The sequence below is a fragment of the Paroedura picta genome, chromosome 9 (assembly GCF_049243985.1).
Source record: "Paroedura picta isolate Pp20150507F chromosome 9, Ppicta_v3.0, whole genome shotgun sequence".
In the NCBI taxonomy this organism is placed as follows: domain Eukaryota; kingdom Metazoa; phylum Chordata; class Lepidosauria; order Squamata; family Gekkonidae; genus Paroedura; species Paroedura picta.
The window spans coordinates 37016390-37029295 of NC_135377.1; the positions used below are offsets into that span (position 1 = coordinate 37016390).

At 43.8% G+C, this 12906-nt stretch overlaps 1 protein-coding gene across 1 annotated transcript in view; it reads right to left on the bottom strand.

Annotated features, from left to right (window-relative positions):
- LOC143844769 (DGAT1/2-independent enzyme synthesizing storage lipids-like) overlaps positions 1 to 12906 on the bottom strand; it is a 200683-nt gene that overhangs the window by 140783 nt on the left and 46994 nt on the right. The window lies entirely within an intron of this gene.

Genomic DNA, 12906 nt, shown 5'->3' on the forward strand with positions numbered 1-12906 from the left:
GAGAGACAGTCTATCAGGTATACTGGACCCAAACTGCATATGTCCTTAAAGGTGATTAACAGGACCATAAGCTTGATCTAGTATTCAATTGGTAACCATTGCAGCTCTTGTAGTATGGTCTGGAGTGGGCCCTCCAAAGTGTTCCCATGAGAACCCTGGCTGTTGCATTCTTGACCAGTTGTAGTTTCCAGATCAAGGTTAAGGGTAGGCCCACATAGATCGAGTTGCTTATGTCCAGTCTAGAGGTGACAGTCACTTGGATCATTGTGGTTAGGTGTTCCGGGGCCAAGTAGGATGCTAGTTGTTTGGCTTGGCAGAGATGGAAAAACACCAGCTGTGCTACTCTTGTGACCTGTGCCTCCATAGAAAGGGAGGCATCTAAGATCATGCCCAGATTTTTGGCAGAGTGGGACACTGATAGCTCCAATCCATCCAGGTTGGGTAGTCATGTTTCCTCACTTGAACCCTTTCTACCTAGCCATAGGACTCCATCATTGAAGGGTTTAACTTCAGATGGTTGTGCTTAAGCAAGCTCGTCACAGCTTCCAGGCATCCAGCTAAAGCTTCTGGGGGAGAATCAGGGTGGCTATCCATAAGGAGGAAGAGATGAGTGTCATCTGCATATTGATGGCACCCGAGCCTCGGCGCCAGCTGGCTAAGAAGGCACATAAAGATGTTAAATAAAATTCGAGATAGGACCAACTCCTGTGGAACTCCACATGTGAGTTGGCAGCAATTTGAATGTTCTCTTCAATTGCTACCCTCTGTCTGCAACCCCAGAAAAAGGAGATCAGCCATTGAAGGGCTGCCTCTTGTATTCCAGCATCAGTGAGGCAGCAAGCTAAGAGCTCATGATCAACCAGGTCAAACGCTGTTGTGTATGGTCAAGTAGTACAAGCAGCGCTGACTCGCCTTGGTCCAGCTGGTGATGGAGGTCATCCATCACGGTGACCAGCATTGTTTCTACCCCATGGCCAGGGTGGAAACCTGACTGGGATAGATATAGGTCTGAAGCTTCATCCAGAAATGCTGATATTTGGTTCTCAGCAGCCCTTTCTACCAGTTTTTTCAAAAATGCTGTGTGAGACTAGGCAATAGTTAGTGGGTTCCTGTGGATCCAGGGATGGTGTTTTCAGCAGTGGACATACCACTGCCTACACCAGTTTGGTGTAGTGGTTAGGCACACAGATTTCTTTTTTTTTAATATAATAGATATTTATTTTTCAAAAAAGAACAGAAAGAAATAAAATTATTATCGTTAGTACATCATATTACTTTTACACACTATAATAACAAGATATTAAGAATAACCTTCTTCTAATTCAATTTCAGCTATCTCTTTAAATAGTTCAAATAGGGGCCCCATTGTTCTTGAAAGGCTTCTTCAGTTTTCCGGTTGACCATCCGTGTCAATTTTGCCATTTTGGCCAGATCCGCCAGCTTATTCAGTCTTCTATCGATGGTAATTCTTGTACCTTCCATTTTCTAGCCATTACTAATCAGGCTGCTGTCACGTAAAAAAAATACTCCTCTGATACATGTTGGGAGGCACTGCAGTGGTAAACTTAATAACATATACTCTGGCTTCATTGGGAAATTAAGACCCCCACATTTTCTGCATAATAGTATGAATTTTGGGCCAAAATTTATATACTTTATCACAGTGGTCCCCAACCCCAGGTCTGCGGCCCGGTGCCAGCCTGCGAGAGCCTCAGTAGCAGGCCGCAGCTCCCTCTTCCTGCCCCCCCCCGAAGCGAGAAGCTCGCCAAGCCGCAAGCAAATCAGCCATCAAAGCAGCCAATTACCTTGCGGCCCAGCAAGCTTCTTACTGTGGGAGGGGGGAAGAGGGAAGCGTGGCCGCCGAAATGCCAGTGGCGCAAACACGCATGAGCGGACCTGCTGCACACATGTGTTTGCACCCGACAGGGGCGCAAACACGCATGCGTGTCAGTTTCATGCAGGCACGCATGCACAGAGCCGCCATGCATACACATTTGCACCCCCACCGGGAGCACAAACACGCATACGCAAAACTGCCACATGTGCACATTTGTGGCCCTGCCGGGTGCGAATGCACATGCGCACCAGGTCCGTGCATGTGCGTTTACGCGGGCCCCGGGTCGCCCTCTCCCCCCACCCCTTGGCAGCAGTCCGCAACCGGAAAAAGGTTGTGGACCACTGCTTTATCACATTTCTACCACATATGACAAAACGAACCCACTTTGTCTGAACATTTTCAATATTTGTTATTACTATTTTTTGCAATTTTGGCAATCACTTTCGGAGTTACATACCACCTATAAAACATTTTATACCAGTTTTCCCTGAGAATTTGGCTATTAGTTAACTTAGGAAATCTAGACCATATATATTCCCATTGTTCAATTGTCACATTCATCTCTATATTTTGCATCCATTTAATCATGCATGGTTTAATCTTGGTCTCATATTTTAGTAACACTTTGTATATTTGTCCTTGTAGGTGGGGTTTCTCTTGAATCAATAAATTCTCAAATTCTGGTATAGAAGCCCTTAGATCTAGCGGTTGGCTGAATTCAGCTTTAAATCTGGATAACAATTGGTTATATTCTAACAAATACATTTCTACTTCTTTTTCTAATACTTGTCTTTCTTTAAACTTTCCACTTTTAGCCAGCAGGTCTTTGTAACTAAGCCAGGCTATTCTTTTTTGTTGAGCTTTGCTAAAGTGTGCTTCAATTGGGGATTTTAATATAGATGGAATCGGAGACAGTCTTCCTTTGTACTTCTCCCACACCTTTAAATGTCTGGCAGTCCAGGAATTCAGTACTTTTCTTTGTTTTTCTAATGGCCACAGTTTCTCATGAAAGCTGCCCCCTCCAGCTTTCTTTTCAAATAGCAGTTCTCTCAATGATGGTTCTCCTATCCAATCTGATATGTACAACAATACTGCTGCAAGATAGTATGATTTTAGATTAGGTACACTTTGTCTCCCTCTCTTCTTCTCATCTTGCAATATCTTAAAAGCTATTCTTGGTCTTTCTCCACTCCATATAAATTTATTAATTGCAGATTGCCACTTTTTCCATGTTCTCTCTGAGATTTCCATAGGCAGCATTTGGAATAAAAAATTAATGTTTGGCAATACACTCATTTTAATTGTTGCTATTCGAGCAGAGCGAGACAGTTTTGTTGTTGTTGTGAGGTGCGAAGTCGTGTCCGACCCATCGCGACCCCATGGACAATGATCCTCCAGGCCTTCCTGTCCTCTACCATTCCCCGGAGTCATTTAAGTTTGCACCTACTGCTTCAGTGACTCCATCCAGCCACCTCATTCTCTGTCGTCCCCTTCTTCTTTTGCCCTCGATTGCTCCCAGCATTAGGCTCTTCTCCAGGGAGTCCTTCCTTCTCATGAGGTAGCCAAAGTATTTGAGTTTCAAGACAGTTTTAGCTCAACCCAATTCTTAATATCAGACTGAATTGTATTCCAAAGTCTTTCATAGTTACCCTTGAAAAGCTTTTGAAAATCTTTATCTAAGTAGATCCCAAGGTATTTAACACATTTTGTGTTAACTTCACAGCCTGTGAACTCTTTTAGTTTTGTCTCTGAATCCAAAACACCTTATAATAAAATTTTAGTTTTAGCTTTATTTATTTTATATCCTGAGTATATGCCAAAATCTTTTAGTAAGTCTAATAGAGGCGGGATTGATGTAATTGGTTTCTCTAAAGTAGCAGTCCACGACCGTTGTCAAGGGGTGGGGGGAGAGGGCGACCCAGGCCCCCAGGCATGCGCGACAGCCCTGTGCAAATGCGAATGCACGGACCTGATGCGCATGAGGCACATGCCCACCAGGCACAAACACGCATGCATGGCAGGTCCACACATGCACGTTTGCACCGGCGGCGTGCCAGCGGCTACACTTCCCTCTCCCCCCTCCCTCAACAAGAAGCTTGCTGGGCTGCGAGTTGATCGGCCGCTTTGGCCGATTGTTGCTATAGAAGCTGCTTTGGCGGCCGATATGCTCGCGGACTGGCAAGCTTCTTGCTGAGGGAGGGGGCGGGGAGAGGGAGCCACTGACCGGAGGTTGATGACCCCCGCTCTAAAGTACAAACTGCATCATCAGCATAGCACGGACTTCTGTGCATGGATGTGGCATGCCAGGTTTGATTCTGCACTCCCCCACATGCAGCCAGCTGGGTGATCATGGGCTCGCCACGGCACTGATAAAACTGTTCTGACCGAGCAGTGATATCAGGGCTCTCTCAGCTCCACCCATCTCAGAGGGTGTCTGTTGTGGGGAGAGGAAAGGGAAGGCAACTCTTCTTCTTCTTCTTCTTCTTCTTCTTCTTCTTCTTCTTACCTCTCCAGGAGTTCTCTCATTGAGAGGGAGAGGTTGATTATGTTCCAGAGGAGGTATGTCCCGGAGATGATGCACAGCTTTATCTTTGATTATTTCCCAGAGATGCTACACAGCTCTGCCTTTCTTTTCCATCTTTCTGAGGATGCTGTTGATGCTTTGAACTGATACTTTAGGTGAATAATGGCTTGGATAAGGACAAAGAAGCAGAAATTTAGTCCTAACAAAACAGAAGTTATCTGGATTAGTAGAAAGGTAGACAAGGAACTTAAGATCTCCCATGTCTTGGATGGGATACATTCTCCTTGAAAAGGTTGGTTCACAGCTTGACACCTTATAAACTAGGTGGCTGTTGTGGTCTGGAGTGCCTTTGCTCAGCTTCAGCTGGTATATCCCCTTAGCCAGTTCCTGATTCAGTAAGAACTAGCCATATCGATCAATGCCTTAGTTACATTTAGACTAGACTACTGCAATGTACTCTACTTGAGGCTGCTCTTAAAGACCATTCTCTAGTTGCAGCTATGGCAGAACACAACAGTTTGACTATGGTTGGGGGCAATTTGTGAGAGCATGTGACCATAATTATACAGCAATTACACGGCTACTGATCCAGTCCAGAGCCCAATTCAAAACACTGATTTTGTCCATTATAGCTATACATGGCTTGGGACCACAGTGTATAAAGGATCATTTTCTCCCATGCATTCTTGCCTGGAATTTAGGATCACAGTGAGAGGTCTTCCTGATTATCCCATCAACCAGAGAAATTCATTGGACTTTTTCAGTGGCTCCTGGCACCCTCACTTTTGTTCTTTGGGAGACAAATTAAGTAGGTTTTATTAAGGACTGCATTAGTTTTTCTTCCTGTTTATTGCAAACTGTTATTTTAATTCAGGTTTTAAGTTATTTAATGTGTTTCTATGTTGCAGTTTGGGAGGGAAAATATATCTATTGGAGAAAAACTGAGAATATGCCCAGCAGGTACTGAGCACAAAGCCATTTTGCCTAGTGCAAAGTTCTTTTTTCAAACTATAGCAAGATACAATAATATGAATTAAAAAATGAGTCTCAGCCAGGCTTGAGTCATACTAAATTTATTAGTATGATACTGCTCAAGGCCATTGGGCTGAATGAGTACTTTAAGTATTTCTCTATATTTTTAATCTGTTTAAGCTCCCTTGAGTTCTAGAAGTACAAAGGTGGCTAATAAGTATATTTTAAAAGAACAAAGACATTCATTTTAATTAATAATTTTAATTATCTCTGTGGGATGTTTATGATCTGATTGTAACCCACCGCAAGATGGTCTCAATCATGGTGGGATAGAAATAAATAAATACATGACACTATTTCATGTCTTCCTCCTCCTATATATATATAATATTCTCACCTTTCCCTGATTCCTTCTCTTATCACCACCCACTGACCAATTTACATTTCATCTGCTCCCATCTTCAGCTGTGCTTATTACTTACTACACCCTTCCCCCTTCTCCACACTGGAGACTCAAAACAGCTTGCATCATTCTCTTCCATTTTATCTTCACAGTATTGTTGCTTTTGTTTTAAAAATCTGCAAAACTGAGACATTTTTTGTATTAATAAAAACACTAGGCTGCAAAGCCCGTCCATAGGCCGGGTTTTGAAGGGGCTGGGGCACCCCTCTCTGAGGTCCGCAGGAAGCCTCTCCCGGCCGCCTCCCTCCCTGGCGATCCCCCGGCTTCCATGCAGGCTTCGGAGCTCCAAGGCCTGCACAGAAGGTTCCCCCGCCTGGCCGCCTACATGGCGTATCCCCGGGCAGGCGTGTAATGGAGCAGGGGGTGTGGGCAGGTCAGGAGGCACTGCGTGCCTCCCGACTTGTGAGTCTGTGGCCAAGGGGAGTGCAATCCCAGCAGCCGGCTCAAGGTTGACTCAGCCTTCCATCCTTCCGAGGTCGGTAAAATGAGTACCCAGCTTGCTGGGGGGTAAACGGTCATGACTGGGGAAGGCACTGGCAAACCACCCTGTATTGAGTCTGCCATGAAAACGCTAGAGGGCGTCACCCTAAGGGTCAGACATGACCCAGTCCTTGCATAGGGGAGACCTTTACCTTTTACACTCCACTTAAACTGTTAAAAATGTCAATGGAAGATCACAGGATGAAAAAGGAGGGGGGGAGAGGGGGGCATTGTTTGAAATGACCATAGTGCTTCAGAGTCATCTCATTAACAGAAGGAAATTCTCTGTATAAAACCGCCATCTTGGTATTTCTGTACACAAAATCAAGCCAACAACTAATAACATTTGGGTAAGAATGGTAATATTGAATAAAATATTTTGTTAATTTGGAATATAAAAACTTCTTGAAAACCATTGAAAACATATAAATTAAAGGGTGCTCCTATTCCTCTCCTCAGGTCCCTCAGCCAAATATATTGTACTGTGACCAGGTGGGGCAGCCATAATTCTTCAGGAAAGGAAAAGACAGATAGTTAGGGTGGCTCAGTCACAGAAAGGAAAGAAAATAGAGGGGAGATTTTGCCTCTGAGGGAAGAAAGTGGACAAAGGCCATTAAAAAGATCTATTGCACTGTGCCACTGGTTGTTTCTTGCAGTGGGGTAGCATGCCCGACCACTTCCCGTGTACTAACAGGGGAAGAAATCCCCCCAGTGCACATAATCTGCCTCGGAGTTGTGCATGAGGACAAACAACTCTGGGGCAGAAAGGGTCGGCTGTGCCTCACTGCGGCGGTGGTAGGGGGACAGGGTTTATTTTTTACAGCATGAAGGTGGGATAGTGTCACAACGCTATCCCACCATTGTGGGGGTGGGAAAAAAATGCCCTGTTTGGCTCTGCAGTGCTGCGAAGTGCCATGAGCCAAATGGGGCATTTTGTGTCCCTCATGGGATACTGTATGTGGGGGGAGGCCCAGCTGTTCCCTTTATGCAAGGGCCAGGCTGCTGATGGCACCCATGTTAAAAAAGGGAACACAGAAAAATCAGTATTTCTTTAATGTGGGGCATTGGAGGCCTAAAATGGGCCAAGGCCAGGAGGGGGCTGTGCTGGTGGCAACCTCATACATAAGAGGGGATTTAACCCACTGCCATGCAGGCACCATGCAGGCCTTCCCCCCCCCCCCATGCATTACCAGTCATTGTCAGGTATACCATCGTAATCTAAATTTCAAGGATTAGTTTATCATATTCCAAGCCCAAATCCTAACTAGATCTTTTCTGCATCTAATTGTACTACCCTAATCTATTAAGCAACTACCCTTTTCTGAGATGATCCACAGGTGATCCATAATTTGAGCTCCCATTTTTGTTTACTCCAATTAACATTTTTCATTTCCATAGATATCTTTTTCACACGCCCTCACTTGGCTAATTGATGTTTACATAGGAGACATCATAAATACCAAGGAACAGCACTATGTTAAACCATGGAAGGGGTTTAGAACAAAGAATTTTAGTGCATGTGGGTTTTCTTGCTCATATTGCTCATATTGTTTGGGTTTTTTTGCTCATATTGCTCATGTGTTAGGAAGTCTCAAATGTGGAAAATGTTACATTTACTCTTTATCTTTGGACAGTGGGTGCTTTGAACAACTGCAAGATCAGAGTAGGTTTCAATTACATCATGTTTCCAACTGTCTGAGAATACGTTGTAATTATACGTTCCCTGTAATTACACATCTATGTAGATCGTTATATGTTTGGAAAAGGGCTTATATTCCTTGGACTTCTACTGCTGTACATTTAAGAAAATGATAATGGAAGCACATTTGTTTGCTGTGTTCCTACAGAAGAAACATGTTTTGGTTGACAAAATACAAGAGCATTCACTGAACTGAGGTAATTATGATAATTTATCATGCACAAGGGAAAGGGGTGTTAGAATGCTTTTTTAGACTATAGACTGTAACTTCTCATGATCTTAATTTTAATCTAGATATTAACTGTTGTATATGAATGGGTATGATTACAAATCTATAAGAAATCAAGTTCCTGTGAGGTCTCTAACTATTAAAGGACAATATGATTTATAATGGATCAGGCTTTTGATATAGTTGACTGATTTAAGTCTGTAAGTGATTCTTAACAAGTTATTCTCTGGTGTGGCTAGAGCAAGTTTCTTTATGAGAAGGTACATAAAAGCTTCATGCAGATGACAATAAGCTCATCTGCTCAGCTGTTTAAGAAAGGAATTATTTTTTTAGCTTGTAGGTTGGTGTTTTTTGATAGCAGAGCCCTCAGTAGGATAAAGCTTTATATACCCACCTTGTAAAACTAAGAACAGAATTCCTTTGTCCGCTTTCAAGGCTTTCTAGAGATAGGCTCTGAAGCTGTGACATATGATTGAAGATTGAAGTGGAGTCTGATTTAACCAGATGAAAGCTTCAGAACAACTCAGGCTGTGTTAGGGAATTAACTGTGAGTGTGTTACTTAAAAGTACTTAAAGTAATATCTGTCTTCAGGTTTAAATTGCAGCTAGGCAGGTTTAGAATTTTTCTGTCAATTAAAAAAAATGTATGGGGAAATGCAGAATCATAACTTGATGCCATCAAACCTTCCCAGCTGCAGATTTAATGAAGTACAATTTCTGAAGAAAAGACTCTACCTAGAAACAGTAAGCTTTCCAGACTCTTGTTACAGACACATACAGTTTTGATGTAAATTTGGGTGCAGTGGTATGTTTCAATATTAGGGTTTCTTGCTTAAGAGAAATGCCACAGAAGACAATGAATTATTACACCTTAGCACCACTTCCCCAATACTCAAATATGTGTCAGTTTTATATACCCAAGAGTCCACAACTGCCTTCCTTGAGAAATGAATGCATAAATCCTGATACAGTGTTAATGGATGTGACAGATTGATTGGGAATCAATAGCAAAAGCAATGGAGCGTTCCCTAACTAAAGTAGACTATTGCCACTTTTTTAGCTGGAACTGACGGTCTTCTTCTATAGCAGAAAACCTCTCCATCAAGCCAGAGGCAAATAAGACAAGCCTAGGGATTAATAAAATATAAACCAAAACAATCCCCAAATGCCTCTATAAATGGTCTGAGCTGCTAGGGCCGTTAACAGTAGCTTTATTGTACCTGGGGAATACTGCCTTCTGACAGGTCCCAAGGCATATTGTATATACTTGCATATAAGCCGACCGGCATATAAGCTGAGGTACCCAATTTTACCACAAAATCTGGGCAAAGAAGAAGAAGAGTTGGTTCTTATATGCCACTTTTCCTTACCCGAAGGAGGCTCAAAGCGGCTTACAGTCGCCTTCCCATTCCTCTCCCCACAACAGACACCCTGTGCGGTAGGTGAGGCTGAGAGAGCCTTGATATCACTGCCCGGTCAGAACAGTTTTATCAGTGCCATGGTGAGCCCAAGGTCACCCAACTGGTTGCATGCGGGGGAGCGCAAAATCGAACCTGGCATGCCAGATTAGAAGTCCGCACTCCTAACCACTACACCAAACTTATTGACTCGCATATAAGCTGAGGGTGGGAAATGCTCCATCATCACAGGCTCTCCCATCCAGCCCCCCCCCAACAAATGCAGAAAAGGCAAGAGGATGAATAGCTGATGGTTTTTGTACCCTGCTTTTTACCCACAGAAACCCAAAGAATAGTTTGGAATGATTAAGAAGAAGAAGTGAAGGCAAAAGGAAAAAAAAGATCTACAAGCTGCCAGAGCAATGATTGGCTGTCTGGAGTAGGCTTTTATTTCCATTACTGTATATACCTGCGTATAAGCCGAAGAGGCCTTTCAGTGTGAAAAAGGTGCTGAAAAACTAGGCTTATATACGAGTATATAGGGTAAATAAAGAGCCTCTTGTGGCGCAGAGTGGTAAGGCAGCCATCTGAAAGCTTTGCGCATGAGGCTGGGAGTTCAATCCCAGCAGCCGGCTCAAGGTTGACTCAGCCTTCCATCCTTCCAAGGTCGGTAAAATGAGTACCCAGCTTGCTGGGGGGTAAATGGTAATGACTGGGGAAGGCACTGGCAAACCACTCCGTATTGAGTCTGCCATGAAAACGCTAGAGGGCATCACCCCAAGGGTCAGACATGACTCGGTGCTTGCACAGGGGATACCTTTACCTTTACCTTTTTATAGGATAAATACACCCTGCACATGGAACACTGTTATTAACAGCACCAGCCACAGAAACTTGTGTGTGTGTGTGTGGGGGGGGGAGTTAGAGCGCAAACCTCTTAATCTATATAGAAGCAGAGAGAAAATACACATCAATACATTTTTATCCCACCCTTCCTACAAGGAGCTCATAAATATTGGTAGTCTCCCAACATATTGTCTCACTGCAACCCTGAGACTACATGTGGCTGACTCAGTAAACTCAGTGAACATCATAGCTGAGCAAGAATCTGGACACTTGCCAGGTTCATCACCTTAAGCCTAATGCCAAATCAGCTGCCATTTTAAATTTTGCATTAAGAGCAGCCATGACTGAACGTGGCCTCCATTGATGAAGTGGTGAGGCGGGGCAATGGACGATGGCACTAGGCACATCCCTTGTGGGGATTAGGGCATGCGTGGCACTGATGTACTGCATCTGAAGGAACGGGGGAGGAGTGAGAGCGTGGTGCTTTATAAGGCACCACATGCTTGCTGGGCCACTTTCCCTCCCTGGCCAGCCTAGCAGGCAGCTTCCCGTCCCCCCTCTCCATATATTAAGGAAATCACATATTGTGTTGGTGCTCCTATGTTTGTTTTGAGTTGGGGTTTAATGCATATGTTCATTGTCACAGCTGGTGGAGGACAAGTGAAAGGAGCCTAACAGGGAAGGTGAGAGCAAAGAGAGAGGGATAGGACTCCCCTGATTGTGTGGCCTTGGGAAGAGGCAATAACACCAAGCAAATGCTCAAGTTCAGGTAGACTGGAATGAGCTGAGGGAGGTCTATGCCTCCTGAAGCATCCCATGTTACCTATGCTCAAGCACACACATGGCAAGGGATCCCGTGGCCCAGCAGGGACAGGATGCCCAGGGTGTCGTTTGGGGTAGCTCAGGGTTGGATGACCCAGGAAATAAGTTTATCCCCTTGTTGGCCAACACTCTGTTGTTGAAATAATAAAGCTGTGCCCTGTTTACCAAATCAAAAGGTGATGAGAATCATCCTTAGCCCAACAGCATGCCTGCAAGTCATATATATTTATGATATAAAAGTTTAATAACTCCATGCCTTCTTGGTCAACTCATCTACTCTGGTCCCTTTTCAGTTTGGCTTCAGACTGGACTATGGAACAGAGATGGCCTTGTTGGCTTTAGTTGATAGCTGAATTCAGACAACGGCTATGTTTTGTTGTTGTTGTTGTTGTTGTTGATACTACTGGATTTATCTGCAAGCTTTGTTTTGGTGGGCACTTGGAGGCAGACAAGGGTATCTGGGGATGTGCATTAGACTGGTTTGAATCATGCCTCATGGGTTATCACTGGACACCATCATTGTATCCTGGAGGGTTATACAGGACTCAGTCCTATCTCCCGTGCTTTTCAATCTCTATGTAAAGTCCCGAGGATAAATTATTCATAATTTTGGAGATGGCTGTCATCAATATGCTGATGATGCACAATTGTTTATATATGCCATAGGGTGAGGATAAGTTTCGAAACTGTATTTTGTTGTAAATTTTATTATTATATTTTATTGAATGTGTTTTATTCTTGTGAACGGCCCAGAGGAGTTGGAGAGGAGTGGTATAGACATTAAACATTCTACTCTATCCTTATCCAAATCTCCTGGTGATGTGATAGAGGTCCTGCCTATTGTGGTTAAGTGACTAAAAATAACCAAATCAAAGCTAAAGACAGAAGTAATGCTGGTTGTGAAGGTGGAGGTCTTAAAGGATAGGCCGTTGGGCATTCTGCTTTCATTGGGATTCAGCTGACACTTACTGAGTGAGTTAGGAACCTTGAGGTTATACTGGATCCAACATTACTGATGGAGAAGCAAGTTTATATAGTTGTTCAGAAAATGGCTCCCATCCTTGATACAGCCAATCTGGTCACCTGGATCCATGCCATAGTAGTAACAATACTAGACTACTGTAATGTACTCCATTGTTGGCACTTAGTCAAACTGCACACATTATTCCCATCGTGCAGGCACTCCACTGCCGGCCTATTATTTACTGAGCTCAATTTACAGTATTGGCTATCACATGCAAAATCCTTAATGAACTATATTCCTAATGCCAGCAGAACTGTCCATCCCCTATACTTCGCCACAGCAGTTTTGATGAACTAAGGCCTTTTGCCAACTTATAAATGGGCAAAACAAACAGCTTCCTGTGCATGTGCATTTTCTGTTGTGGCCCCACCTCATTGAATGGCAAGAACTTGTCACTTGGAGGAGGGCAGGATGCTGTTTCTGCTGGCTGCAGAGGAGAGGACACGCAGTAATGGGTTTAAACTTCAAGTACAACGATATAGGCTAGATATCAGGAAAAAGTTTTTCACAGTCAGAGTAGTTCAGCAGTGGAATAGGCTGCCTAAGGAGGTGGTGAGCTCCCCCTCACTGGAAGTCTTCAAGCAAAGGTTGGATACACACTTTTCTTGGATGC